The sequence below is a fragment of the Ascaphus truei genome, chromosome 5, assembly GCF_040206685.1.
Source record: "Ascaphus truei isolate aAscTru1 chromosome 5, aAscTru1.hap1, whole genome shotgun sequence".
Classification (NCBI taxonomy): Eukaryota; Metazoa; Chordata; class Amphibia; order Anura; family Ascaphidae; genus Ascaphus; species Ascaphus truei.
Window position 1 is genome coordinate 136,288,861 of NC_134487.1, and position 11,796 is coordinate 136,300,656.

At 44.9% G+C, this 11,796-nt stretch overlaps 1 long non-coding RNA gene across 1 annotated transcript in view; it reads left to right on the forward strand.

Annotated features, from left to right (window-relative positions):
• Positions 1 to 242: 242 nt before the first annotated feature.
• The window catches only part of LOC142494467 (uncharacterized), a 42,343-nt gene continuing 30,789 nt past the window's right edge, over positions 243 to 11,796 (forward strand). The window contains exon 1 of the long non-coding RNA XR_012801455.1: positions 243 to 298. This is a non-coding gene — a long non-coding RNA (uncharacterized LOC142494467). The remainder of the gene's footprint in view (positions 299 to 11,796) is intronic.

Genomic DNA, 11,796 nt, shown 5'->3' on the forward strand with positions numbered 1-11,796 from the left:
GCTCTGGGTCTCGCCATGTAGCATCCCACTTAACAGGTTAATTCTCAACCACTAATATAATATATCCATCTTCCAACTCCTTTACCTATATAACCATGCTGAAATACAAGTATTTTTCTTCTCATATCATTATAGCAATATATTAATTGGTAAATTTAAAAATGTGAGTGATTTGTACAAAATAGTCAATCATATGGCATAGAGATATCCAGTACTTATTATGGTTCTATCAAATATTTTTTTGTAGATTGCCACACATCATTTGGACAAAGTGCAGAATGAAAGATGTGGACTCCTGGTAAGTCAATCAGATTTTTGCAGAAAAATATTTAAATGTTCTGTGGAAACTAGAAGTAAACATTTTAAGTGAGGGAAATCTCTTCAATGGATTTTGGAAGCTGTGACATATCAACATTTTTACTATTACAAGGGATGTAAAAAAAATGTATAGTGGGAATAGAACATGAATCTTTTGAAATCTGGAAGACAAAATACATAAATTGCCTAGACCATCTAATTAACGGTGATAAGCACACTTTTATATCATTACACAAATTAAGTTGGAAAAAAGAATTACCAAAAATACACATAGGGGCCTATGCAGAGAGCAGCGAATTTAAAAATTGGCGAATTTATTAAAAAGTAGCTTTTTTGGAGAGTTTTATTCTCCATATGCAGAAAAGTGCGAATTCTGCTATGTTTAACATGGATGCGTGTGGCGAGTTTAAATTGGCGAGATGCGCGCTTCAGAAACGTGTAAAAACAAATTCGCGCCTTTTTTTTCCCTTTGCAATGGCCGCGAGCGGCAGCTTCTTGCCAATTTTTTCTGGCGAGGCAAAAAGGAGACAATCGCGCCATTTTATTGGCGCGAACAGCCGCTAGATGCCGTTCGCGCCTCTCTGCATTAGGATATTTTTAAAACTGGCGAGATTGAGGTTCTCGCCAGCCGCAAGGCGAGTTTTACAAATAGAAAAGAAAATTGGCGCGTTTTTCGGAACTCGCCATTTTCTGCTGCTTTCTGCGCGATTTTCTCCAAAAAATGGCGAATTTCGAAATAGCGCTGCTCTCTGCATAGGCCCCATATTCTCTTATGTACAAGCTTCAGACTGCAATAAGAAATTAACACAATTAAAAAATATATACGTATATTACTACAAAATAGATTTGATAATTATTTCTACCAAAGAAGGAAATTACAGATAGCTGTGTGATGCTCCAAACTCCAGACAAATCAATGCGCAGTCTTTAAGCATTTATAACTGTAACGGGTATTCCCTATGAATACCGCCGCTACTACCTGCTCTGCAACCTGTGTGGCTCTCAGGAGCCTAAGCCTCCGCTTGGGGAACCTGGGGTACATACATATCATACATCTCTAGGTGCAACGCCTCCACCTGGGAGGGATCCCAACGGAGTGGGAGGAGGCCCTCACAGGAAACAACCACACAACGCGAACGAATATAAAACAGGACTGGCTTTACTGCATGGGAACACATATATCACGCAATAACATCATAACATCATCATGCGCCACGGCGGGCGCTAACCACACTGGGTGTCACGGCGGACACTAACCACACTAGGCGTCACGGCGGACGCTACCACCTCTAGGCGTCACGGCGGACACTACCACCTCTAGGCGTCACGGCGGACGCTACCACCTCTAGGCGTCACGGCGGACGCTAACCTCCCACAATGTGACCCCACCCTGTGTCCAGTAACCCCCACCCAAATGTCTCGTGCTCCCAAAGTCAAATACCACTGTACATGTGTATGTGTGACTGCGCAGCCACTATGTTTGGTGATAGGCCTGGTTGGTGCACGTGAGTTGCAGGTTACCTGCCCGGGCTCCAGCCACGGGTACCGCGACATAAATCCGCACGATCCGACGTGGTCCTCCACACTGCATAGGTTGAAAGTCCAGCGCGAACAATGTCACTCTTAGTCGCAGGGTCTTTGGTGGTGTTCTGAGCCCAGAACCCACCTCACAGGGCCGCACGGCTTCAACACTGTGTCCCTGACTATTCAACCAATAATGGGGCAGTGTCCCTATCTAGGGCCTGTCCCTAAGCTCCACAAGCTGATAGGTTACTCAGGACCTAACTGGGACCTTGGGGGCTGCTGGCCTAATGCAGAGGGTCACTGACCCCTGCATCCACCTCTTACCCCTAGCTGGTCCGGATCCTGAGTGCCTGCGTGCTGCCAAAACCCCGCGAAATGTATCTAACTGGGAGCAGGGGAATCCGGCCTTCCGATTGGCTCCCTGGCGTCATGTGTCTCTGCCCCTGTGCACCCTGGGGGCTGGCAGACTCATCTCGCGCATGCGCGAGCTATCCTGGGGCCTCCCACGCTGTGTTCTACCACTGCGCATGCGCAACAGCCCTAACATGGCGGCGCCCTGCTTCCCGAGCCGCCGGGCCGGTGGCAACGCGATCGCGGCCTTAGCGATGGCCCGATCGCGCCCCCGGCAACCGGCCTGCTCGCCGCTCGCGTCCCTAGCTACCAGGGATCGATCTCTCTCTGCGCGCCGGCCCCCCCTCACTCCCTCGCACACAGCGTCTGGCGAGAAGGGAGGAGGGGGTCAGCCATGACAGGGGGGACCTGGCTACATAACATTAATGCATAGCTGTGATATCCTCCATAAACAAGATGATATAACCCCACCTTATCACTGAGATAGCATATATATAACTCCACAGTGTTTCCGAATAGCTGGCCAGGATTCCAGGATTCCACTTGCACTGCGGTAAGAATCCACATCCCTGGTGTCCAGTCACAATAGCATCGGAGTGTATATACAAACAATATGTAAACTAGAGTACAGTAACTTACGTTTTGGTCAGGTATAATTCAATATCAGTCCTTCAGGATATCCGTGTGCCTCCGTTTTCAACAGCTTACAGATGGTGGGAATAGAAAACAAAGCACTACCTTGCTGATGCACAGTGTCACCTTGAGAAAGACCAATGGTCGAAACGCGTTGGTGAGGGGCCTTGGACCCCCTCCATGTAGTTTTACATTTTGGAACTAATAAATCATTTTTTATGGGCACGCACTTGAGTTAACCTTTTATTTACCGTGCATCAGCAAGGTAGTGCTTTGTTTTCTATTCCCACCATACCAAAGAAGGAAGTTCAGATATACAATATCGTAACTCTACAATTTAATTAGAGAAAATAATTATGCCCAAATACTACAGAACACACTATCTTCATGGCAAAAAGACATCCAACAAATAGACAAAACTATTACAGTAGCTCGCATAACAAGAGTATACAAGTTATCGCCATCAGAGACATGGGGCCCATGCTGTAAACGGCGCTAATAGCCTTTCGGCAGGGCTTTGAACTCGCCATGTTTTTGCCGAGTTGTTCTCACGGTATGCAGGAAGGCCCGGATATCTGTGAAAGCAGGCTGAGCAAACATGGTGAGCTGCGACGGCGAGATTACCTGCCCTGCCGATAAGGGCTCCCCCGCCGAGATCCGCCTGCTGCAGCAGCGAGATCTGCCTCTGTCAGTGAGAATGTTGGCGTATAAAAAATATTTTTAGATTTAAATGTTATTATTAGTGTAGATGAGCAGGGGGTCTCCGGATTTGAACCACATTGGTTTCAGGTTCAGGGACCCCCTACTTCCCGAGATACAGGCCCCGTTATGGGGTGCCGGTATCTCCTATGCATTGGATTCCTACGTCACGTGATCGGGACATTTCCATGCATAGGAGATACCAGCACCCCATAACGGGGCCTGTATCTTGGGAAGCAGGGGGTCCCCGGACCTGAAACCAACATGGTTCAACTCCGGAGACCCCCCTGCACATCTACACTATTAATAACATTTAAATCTAAAAATATTTAATAAACACCAATACACCCCCCCCCCCGTGCCCCCCATAATGTAAAACCATGATGTATTTTTTTTGTTTCAATTTTTTTATTGTTTTACATTTCCAGATTCACAGTGTACATATCATATTATAGTCGACAATTCAGCATTTATACACATAATTGTTCAGAAAACCCTTATCTTAACATAGCTTAATGTTTTGTGTTAACTGTGCACTTCTTCATACTCAGTGTATTACATTGAGATGGATTCAGATATGTACTGTAGCTTTATACTTTTCACCTTCTAACTTATCCTTATTTTGTGGGATAGAAAATATTAAGAATAGGGATAAATAAAGATAATGAGGGGGGCCAGGGTAGGGGGAAGGGGGGGAAATGGGGGAAAGTGGGGGGAGGTGGGGGAGGCGTACACAAACAGGGTCTGGGGATCTGGTTTCAGGACCAGCTGAGACCAGATTTCACCTTTTTATTTTTTTATTTTTTTTAAATCTCTACCTTAAGGCTAGGATGGGGTCCAAAGATCCCAAACCTTGTGGAATTCTTCTAGTCTTTGGTTAAGCTGGGTCGACAATTGTTCCATCAATTTAACTCTATTTAGATTATTGATTATTGTCTGCTTGGAGGGCGCATTTATATTTTTCCAAGCAGTTTCTATTGAGCAGCGAGCTGCTGTAAGTATAAACAAAATCAATTTTCCTACTGGTGAGGGAACCTTGTCAATGGGTTTACCTAATAAATATATCAAAGGGTCCAAAGGGATTCTCAGCTCCTTTTATTCCTGAAGCATATTTTGGATACGTATCCAGAATATTTGTATCTTTGGGCAGGACCACCATATGTGTACCAGATCGTGTACCAGATCTCCTCTCAGGCCACACCCCTCCAACATAAATCTGGTGTGCCCGGGAAGATCTGGCTCAGCCTACTCGGGGATAGGTACCATTCGAATTAAATTTTATAAATGTTTTCATTCGTGGTCGTGCAAATTGAAGTTTTGGCTGCTGCTTCCCAGACAACCTCCCAGTCTTCCCTATTTATTTCTATCCCGAGGTCTTCAGCCCATTTCAACATATAATTATGGTTTTGGGGGGTTGACGACAAAGTCAATCCCGTGTAAATCCTCGAGATCAGTCCCTTCTGGTACACACCAATTTTGCATAGTCTTTCAAATTTTGTTAAATTCGGAAAGCTCTTGTTCTGCGACACTGATTGCAGAAAATGCCTAATCTGTAGGAAGCTGAAAACTGGGATGTCTTGTACCTGGTATTTTGTTTGTATATCTTGAAGTGTCATTGGTTTCCCTCCGTCTACTAGATCATCTATCCTTACAATATTGAGTTCTTTTAATTTCTTAAAATAGTTTTTTATACACCCTGGTGGAAACTCAGGGTTGTTAAATATAGGAGTTAACAGTGAAGGGTTCGAACTTAATGAGTATTTATTTTAATTTTTAGACCAAATTTCCCACGTACACCTCATCGATCCCAACTCAAATCTTCCAGTAGGTCCCTTACTCCCCGCCCCACACCAGAGAACTGACACCAGGGAGCGAGGGAACACGTAGGTCGACTCCATCTACAACCAGCATGTAGATGTTGGGTCATTATTCCATAAAACTACTTGTTTTAGCTGGGAAGCCTGATAGTATTTGGTTATATCTGGGACTCCCATGCCCCCGCCCTCTTTAGGAGACAACATTACTGATCTTAAAACTCTTGGTCTTTTATCCTTCCATATAAATTGGAAGATTCTATTCTGAATATTTTTAAGTTCAGTTAGTGGGACCTTTACCGGGATTGTTTTGAACTGATATAATAATCTTGGTACTATATTCAATTTTACTGTGGTTTTCTGCCTATCCAGGAGATCTGTAGATCATTCAATCGCTGCAGGTCTTTTTTCATTTTTTCAAATAGCGGTGGGTAGTTACTCTTATAGAGATCCCGGAATGATTTTGTAATTCTGATTCCTAAATATTTATTGTTAGGATTCCATTTATATTTAAACTTTGATTGTAATATTTTCACTTCCTGGTTTGGGAGGTTTAGATTCAGTACCTCAGATTTGTCATTGTTAATTTTGTATTTTTTAACATACAGGATTCATACCCCAGGTCTACGGTAGTCCCCGGTGGGCCCAATGGGTGTCCGCAGGCCCCACAGTGCACCAGAGGGGGGTTCCCTCAGGGTCTGGGGGTCTCCGGGTTGTCCCCGCTAGGCACCGTGGGCCACCAGGTGGTCCCCATGGGTCACAGTGGGCCCCAAATTGGGTCCCCGGGTCATCCCCACTGGTGTCTGAGGGTCCTTGGGTGGTTCCCATGGGGGTCTGAGGCCCTGGGTGGTCCCTGTGGGTCCGCGGGGCCCCCACAGCTGTGGGGCCCCCAGTTCTTCCCCGTAGGTGTCCCCGTGGATCCGCAGGTGGTACACGTGGGCATCCGGAGGTCCTCAGGTGGTTTCCACAGGTCCCCGCAGACGTAATTACCAACCCTGTATGTAAAAACATAAAACATGGGCCTACATTTCAATCAATACCCCCTCTCCCCCGCCCAAACACATACAGTACAGTAATGGGAAAAATAACTATTATCCAGATATGGATAATAGATTATTTGCCCATTATTAAACACAACATTAACCAGCATAAATAAAGTAAATAAATACAGTTCTACTTACCACAGCAATATGCTGGCCGTCCTCCTAACGATACAGCAGGTCCTGTCCTCCGTTGGCAGACAGCATACATACATACTGTAATAAATACATTCTAATGGCCACTAACCCCTTAATCACCTTAGCGGTTAATAACCGCTATAGTAATTAAGGCGTTAAGCCACCCTGCCCCTCTACCCACCCGGGAGGCCTAAGCACCCACTATACCCACCCTGTACATTTCTTCAAGGTCCCATTGATCCGCTCACATAATCTTTGGGGATGGCAGGGGGCTGTATGGAGAGATTTGACTCCACATATAGCCCAGAGACATTGGAGCAATTTGGACATGAACTGCGCCCCCTGATCGGTTAGGATCTCTCTCGGAAAACCTAACCTGGTGAACCCAATCAATGCCCCGACACCTCACGCGCTTCAATCAAAGACAAAGCTAAAGCCTCAGGATACTAGGTGGTGAAATTGACAACCATGAGGATGTAGCGCTTCAATGAGTGACTAAGGATCATGAGCGGACCCACTATATCTACAGCTACACGCTGGAAGGGCTCACAGATCATCGGTAGCGGTTTCAGGGGAGCCTTCGCACGGCTACCCTCCTTGCATACTCACTGGCAGACATCGGAGGTGAGGCAGAACGCTGACACCTCCTGTGATGCCGCCAGCCAGTAGAAGGTCTTCAGTAGCCGGATTTTAGTACAAGTCACCCACTGGTGCCCACCAGCGGGATTGCATGGGCTACCTGCAACAACTGTTCCCTATACTTACGAGGAACCACTAACTGTCACCTACCTGTTCACGGTCTGACCAGAGAAACCGGGGCTTATTCCTGGTGTAATAGCCCATGGTGCCACAAGAACCTATCGGGTGCACACTCGAAGGTAGACTAGGCTGCCCGCAGTCTCATGCCCTCCAGATCGGGGTCTGTCAGCACCGCTTCCCTGAACTCCTTGCTCAGATTCGGTTGGGCGCCCTCAGTCACATGGTCAAAGGAATTGTCAGGAGAGGGGTCAGGAACAAGGTTTTGCTCATACTGGCTTACCTGCCTGATGTCCACCGGGACACGTTGGTTTTAAAAAAAAAAACATATCAAGACGCACAAGAGTTACCATAGCGCCGGTGTCCATCAGGCCGGGCGCCTGCCGAATACCAATGGTAATTGGGCGCAAATAACATTGGCGGACATCGTTTTCCTCCAGCCCGACAGCTGCGACACGATCTGGATTTGCCTCCATGCTACTGCTGCTAGAACCACTGGCTCGGTCCACTGCTGTACCTGCTGAATGGCCTCCTCTTGCTCCGCTGTTGAGGCCAACCCCACGTAGTCAATCGGCCTCGCCGCTTGTGAGCGTTGCCCCAGATTGGGGTTACTGGAAGGAGGTGGGTTTGGCAGTCCACTTGTAGATGGCCTGGCTGTTTGCATTAGTAACACCGACGCTCATGAACAAATTCCACTGGCTTCCAGTTTCCCCGGGAGTCGGAGGGCCACCGCTTCTAATGATAAGTAATATATTGAATGTTTGTAAATGTCTGTTTTACAGGTTTTTTCATTGGATGTGTTTTTTGATTTTTGGGGGGAGGCACATTGACTGATAATATATTAATCTGTACCACTTTAGGGTACAGATTAATACATTATTATAACAATATTTGGAGGGCATTTCTGGCTTGGTATTGCTGTTGTTTTTTTTAATTACAGTTTATTATGTGGATGTTATTGTTTGTTTTTCCTGCTTAATGGTAATGAAATGTTTGCGATTGGTGTTCGTCTTTAGTTAATGTTGTATTATGTTAGCTAATGCGTTTCATGGTTATTTCATATATTGTTTAAATTTATTTCTTTGAATTTAATGTTTAAATTAATTCATTAATGTTGTAGTAATTAATTGGTTTGATTGGTTACTGTTTCTATTAATTTTGAGTTGGCTTAGTAATTATTTGGTTATATTGGTTACTTTATAATATAATTCGGAGTTGTTTTAGGAATTAATTGTTTTGATTGGTTAATGGTTTAATTAATTCATTGTTGATGTTATTGCTTGTATTCATTTGATTAGCTGGCTACTGTTTTTATTTAGTGAAGTCTGTTTTTTTGGAGTTTAGTTATGTTTTATTATTGTGTGTCTTGTGTATTAATGTATTGTAATTAGGGTGCCCATTGAGTGCTATAGAGGCTTATCATGCCCATATTATTATTATATGGTTATGATGTACCACTATACTACTCAATGGATATAGAGTGGGTATAGTCAGTCAGGGGTGGGTGCTTAGGCCTCACGGGTGGGTGAAGGGTGTATTAGCCCTAATTATGGGTTTCTAGACCTTGCGGGTGGGTAGCAGTTGGGTTAACCCCTTTATTACCTTAGCGGTATTAACCGCTAAGGTAATGAAGGGGTTAAGTGTCCCCCCGCAACCCCCCACAAGGCCTAAACAGCCACTAAGGGCCACATTAAGCCTGTCATGGGTGTTTAACCCCTTCATTGCCTTAGCGATTAGCCGCTAAGGTAATGAAGTTGCTGTAAATGCATTTTTCCTGCATCGGATGCAAGCCGGGAGCCTCCGGTGCTGGTATTAATGGCTATCTGCTCCGGAGACCCCCGGCATCAATCCGAGGCAGGAAAAGTTGTGGATAGAAAATGGTGAGATTCCCGGCGCTAAAACATAATATTACCCCAGTCCATTAAAAAATGTCCATGGAGCTATACAGTTCTCCTGGTGATGGATGCACATGGGTCACAAAATCTCTACTGCCGACTGGCACCTTGCTGGTATTCCTGTATGCAAATACAAAAAATAAAACACAAAATTGCGCATTATCAAGCACTAGATGGCAACCCTTTACACCAAAAGGAATCCTACTTACTGTACAAGAAAAATTCTTGTTGAATTCAGTGGAGAGAATCTGTTATCTGCCTCTTCTCCTTGACTTCACGAACCCCACGTGTAGTCTCTACCTCGTTTGTTTCTCCAATTGGTAGCCCCCCTGATGCAGACTTCTCCCATGGGTTCCCAAAGAGAGAGTAACAAGGGAAAGGATGATGCAGATTGCTAACAATATTTAATAAAAACAAAACAAAGCCAAGAGCTTACTCACATAAGCCTGGCTGCAATAAAAACACTTCCAAAGTGCCATCCGCTACTTGTAAGGTAGTGCTGGGTTTCCCGCAATGTGCCTCGAGCACTCTCACTGCCCGAATTCCAAAACCGGTGCTCGTCACTGACGTCACACGGAGGCGCCTTGGACACTCTCACACACCTCCTTGCCGACAGCACTGTAGCTCCTCCTCCCCAGATGCGTTTCGTGACGCAAAAACCGTCACTTCCTCAGTGGTGTGGAGAGCTATCCGTTTCCAATGATTTATATACTCCCAAGGGTATAATACTCCCTGTCAGTGATTACAATTTAAAGTAAAACATACTTTAAAATGTATACACATATTAAAACATATTTTCTCTTTATAACTTAAGATATTACCACTAGAGTACTAATACCCTGGGGTTCAATAGCAATATCCTGATCAAGAATTACAATATACTATTCCTTTAGGAAGGAGGCCAGATCAAATTCTATATTGAGGCCTTTTGGTGACAGGGTTTTCAAGGTATATATCCAGAAGCTTTCCCTTCTGGACAAATAGTTGAGCCTGTCTCCTCCCCTCCAATTGGCCTTTGGGCAATCTATATCCCTACATATCAGGCCATCTGGTTTTTCCTCCAGACATGCGGCACCGCAATGGGACCAGGTTTGCAGCAAGCTATGCAAATTTGTTGCTATGCAAATTTGTTCATGGCGATGTTGGACGGAGCCACATATGGGGTGGCAATCCATTTGGTGCAAACCTGGTGCTTTGGAAAAGATTCATCGATGATGTACTGTGTGTCTGGAGGGGTACTATGTGTGACGTCAGTGACGAGTGCTGGTTTTGGAATTCGGGCAGTGAGAGTGCTCGAGGCACATTGCGGGACACCCAGCACTACCTTACAAGTAGCGGACGGCACTTTGGAAGTGTTTTTATTGCAGCCAGGCTTATGTGAGTAAGCTCTTCTCTTTGTTTTGTTTTTATTAAATATTGTTAGCAATCTGCACCATCCTTTCCCTTGTTACTCTCTCTTCGGGAACCCACGGGGGACATGAGAAGTCTGCACCAGGGGGCTACCAATTGGAGAAACAAACAAAGTTGAGACTATACGTGGGGTTCGTCAAGTCAAGGAGAAGAGGCAGATAACAGATTCTCTCCACTAAATTCAACAAGAATTTTTCTTGTAAGTAGGATTCCTTTTGGTGTAAAGGGTGGCCATCTAGTGCTTGATACTGCGCAATTTTGTGTTTTCTTTTTTGTATTTGCATACAGGAATACAAGCAAGGTGCCAGTCGGCAGTAGTGATTTTGTGACCCATTTGCATCCATCACCAGGAGAACTGTATAGCCCCATGGACATTTTTTATGGACTGGGGTAATATTATGTTTTAGCGCCGGGAATCTCACCATTTTCTATCCATGTATTCGTATTGCAAATTTGTGAGATAATTTGCTAGGAGGGAATACCTAGGCAGCTTCACCAGTCGCTCACAGAGTTTGGTTTTAGTTATTCATACGTTATCACTTATATATTTTATCAGTATTTTATCACTATTGGTTGTAGCGCTGAGGTATAGGGTTTTTTTTATTTTCTTCTTTTTTTGTAATATAGATCGAGGCAGGAAAAGGGCCTGATTTTTTCTAAGTCCCGACATATCGCAGCTCATCGAGACATCTCCCCACCAATTTACCTAAATTTTGAGGTGAATTAGATTTGGGGAGAGATCGCCTTTTAGGGCTGCGACAGGCGGCGACAGCCGACTCACAGGTACTAGAATCGCGCAAGTTTATGATCCTTCCAAAAATGGTCGATAAGCGGCTGATCGCCGCTCAATTGGCGATTTTCTTTTGGTCATAAGATTTTGCGGTGATACAGGAAGTAATCGAGCACTTATCGAGGCTTACTGAATATGAGTAGCCATTTTGGCCGATAAGTGCTCGATAAGGGCCTTATCGACGCTCTCTGAATGAGGCCCACAATGTGGCTGGTAGATAGAAGTGCATATTTTGAAAAGAAGTGAGGTCAAAGCAAATAAAAACAGTAGTGGTGGCATGGCAACAGTAGCTTAGTGCTGAGATGTGCAGTCTGGGATAGATAATATACTCCTTCCCAGCGCAGTTCAAAATCCAGGATTCAGGGCCAGTAGGTGTTGTTGTCCACTTGTTTCACTCCTGTTGAACTCCCTGGTCAACCCCACACTGT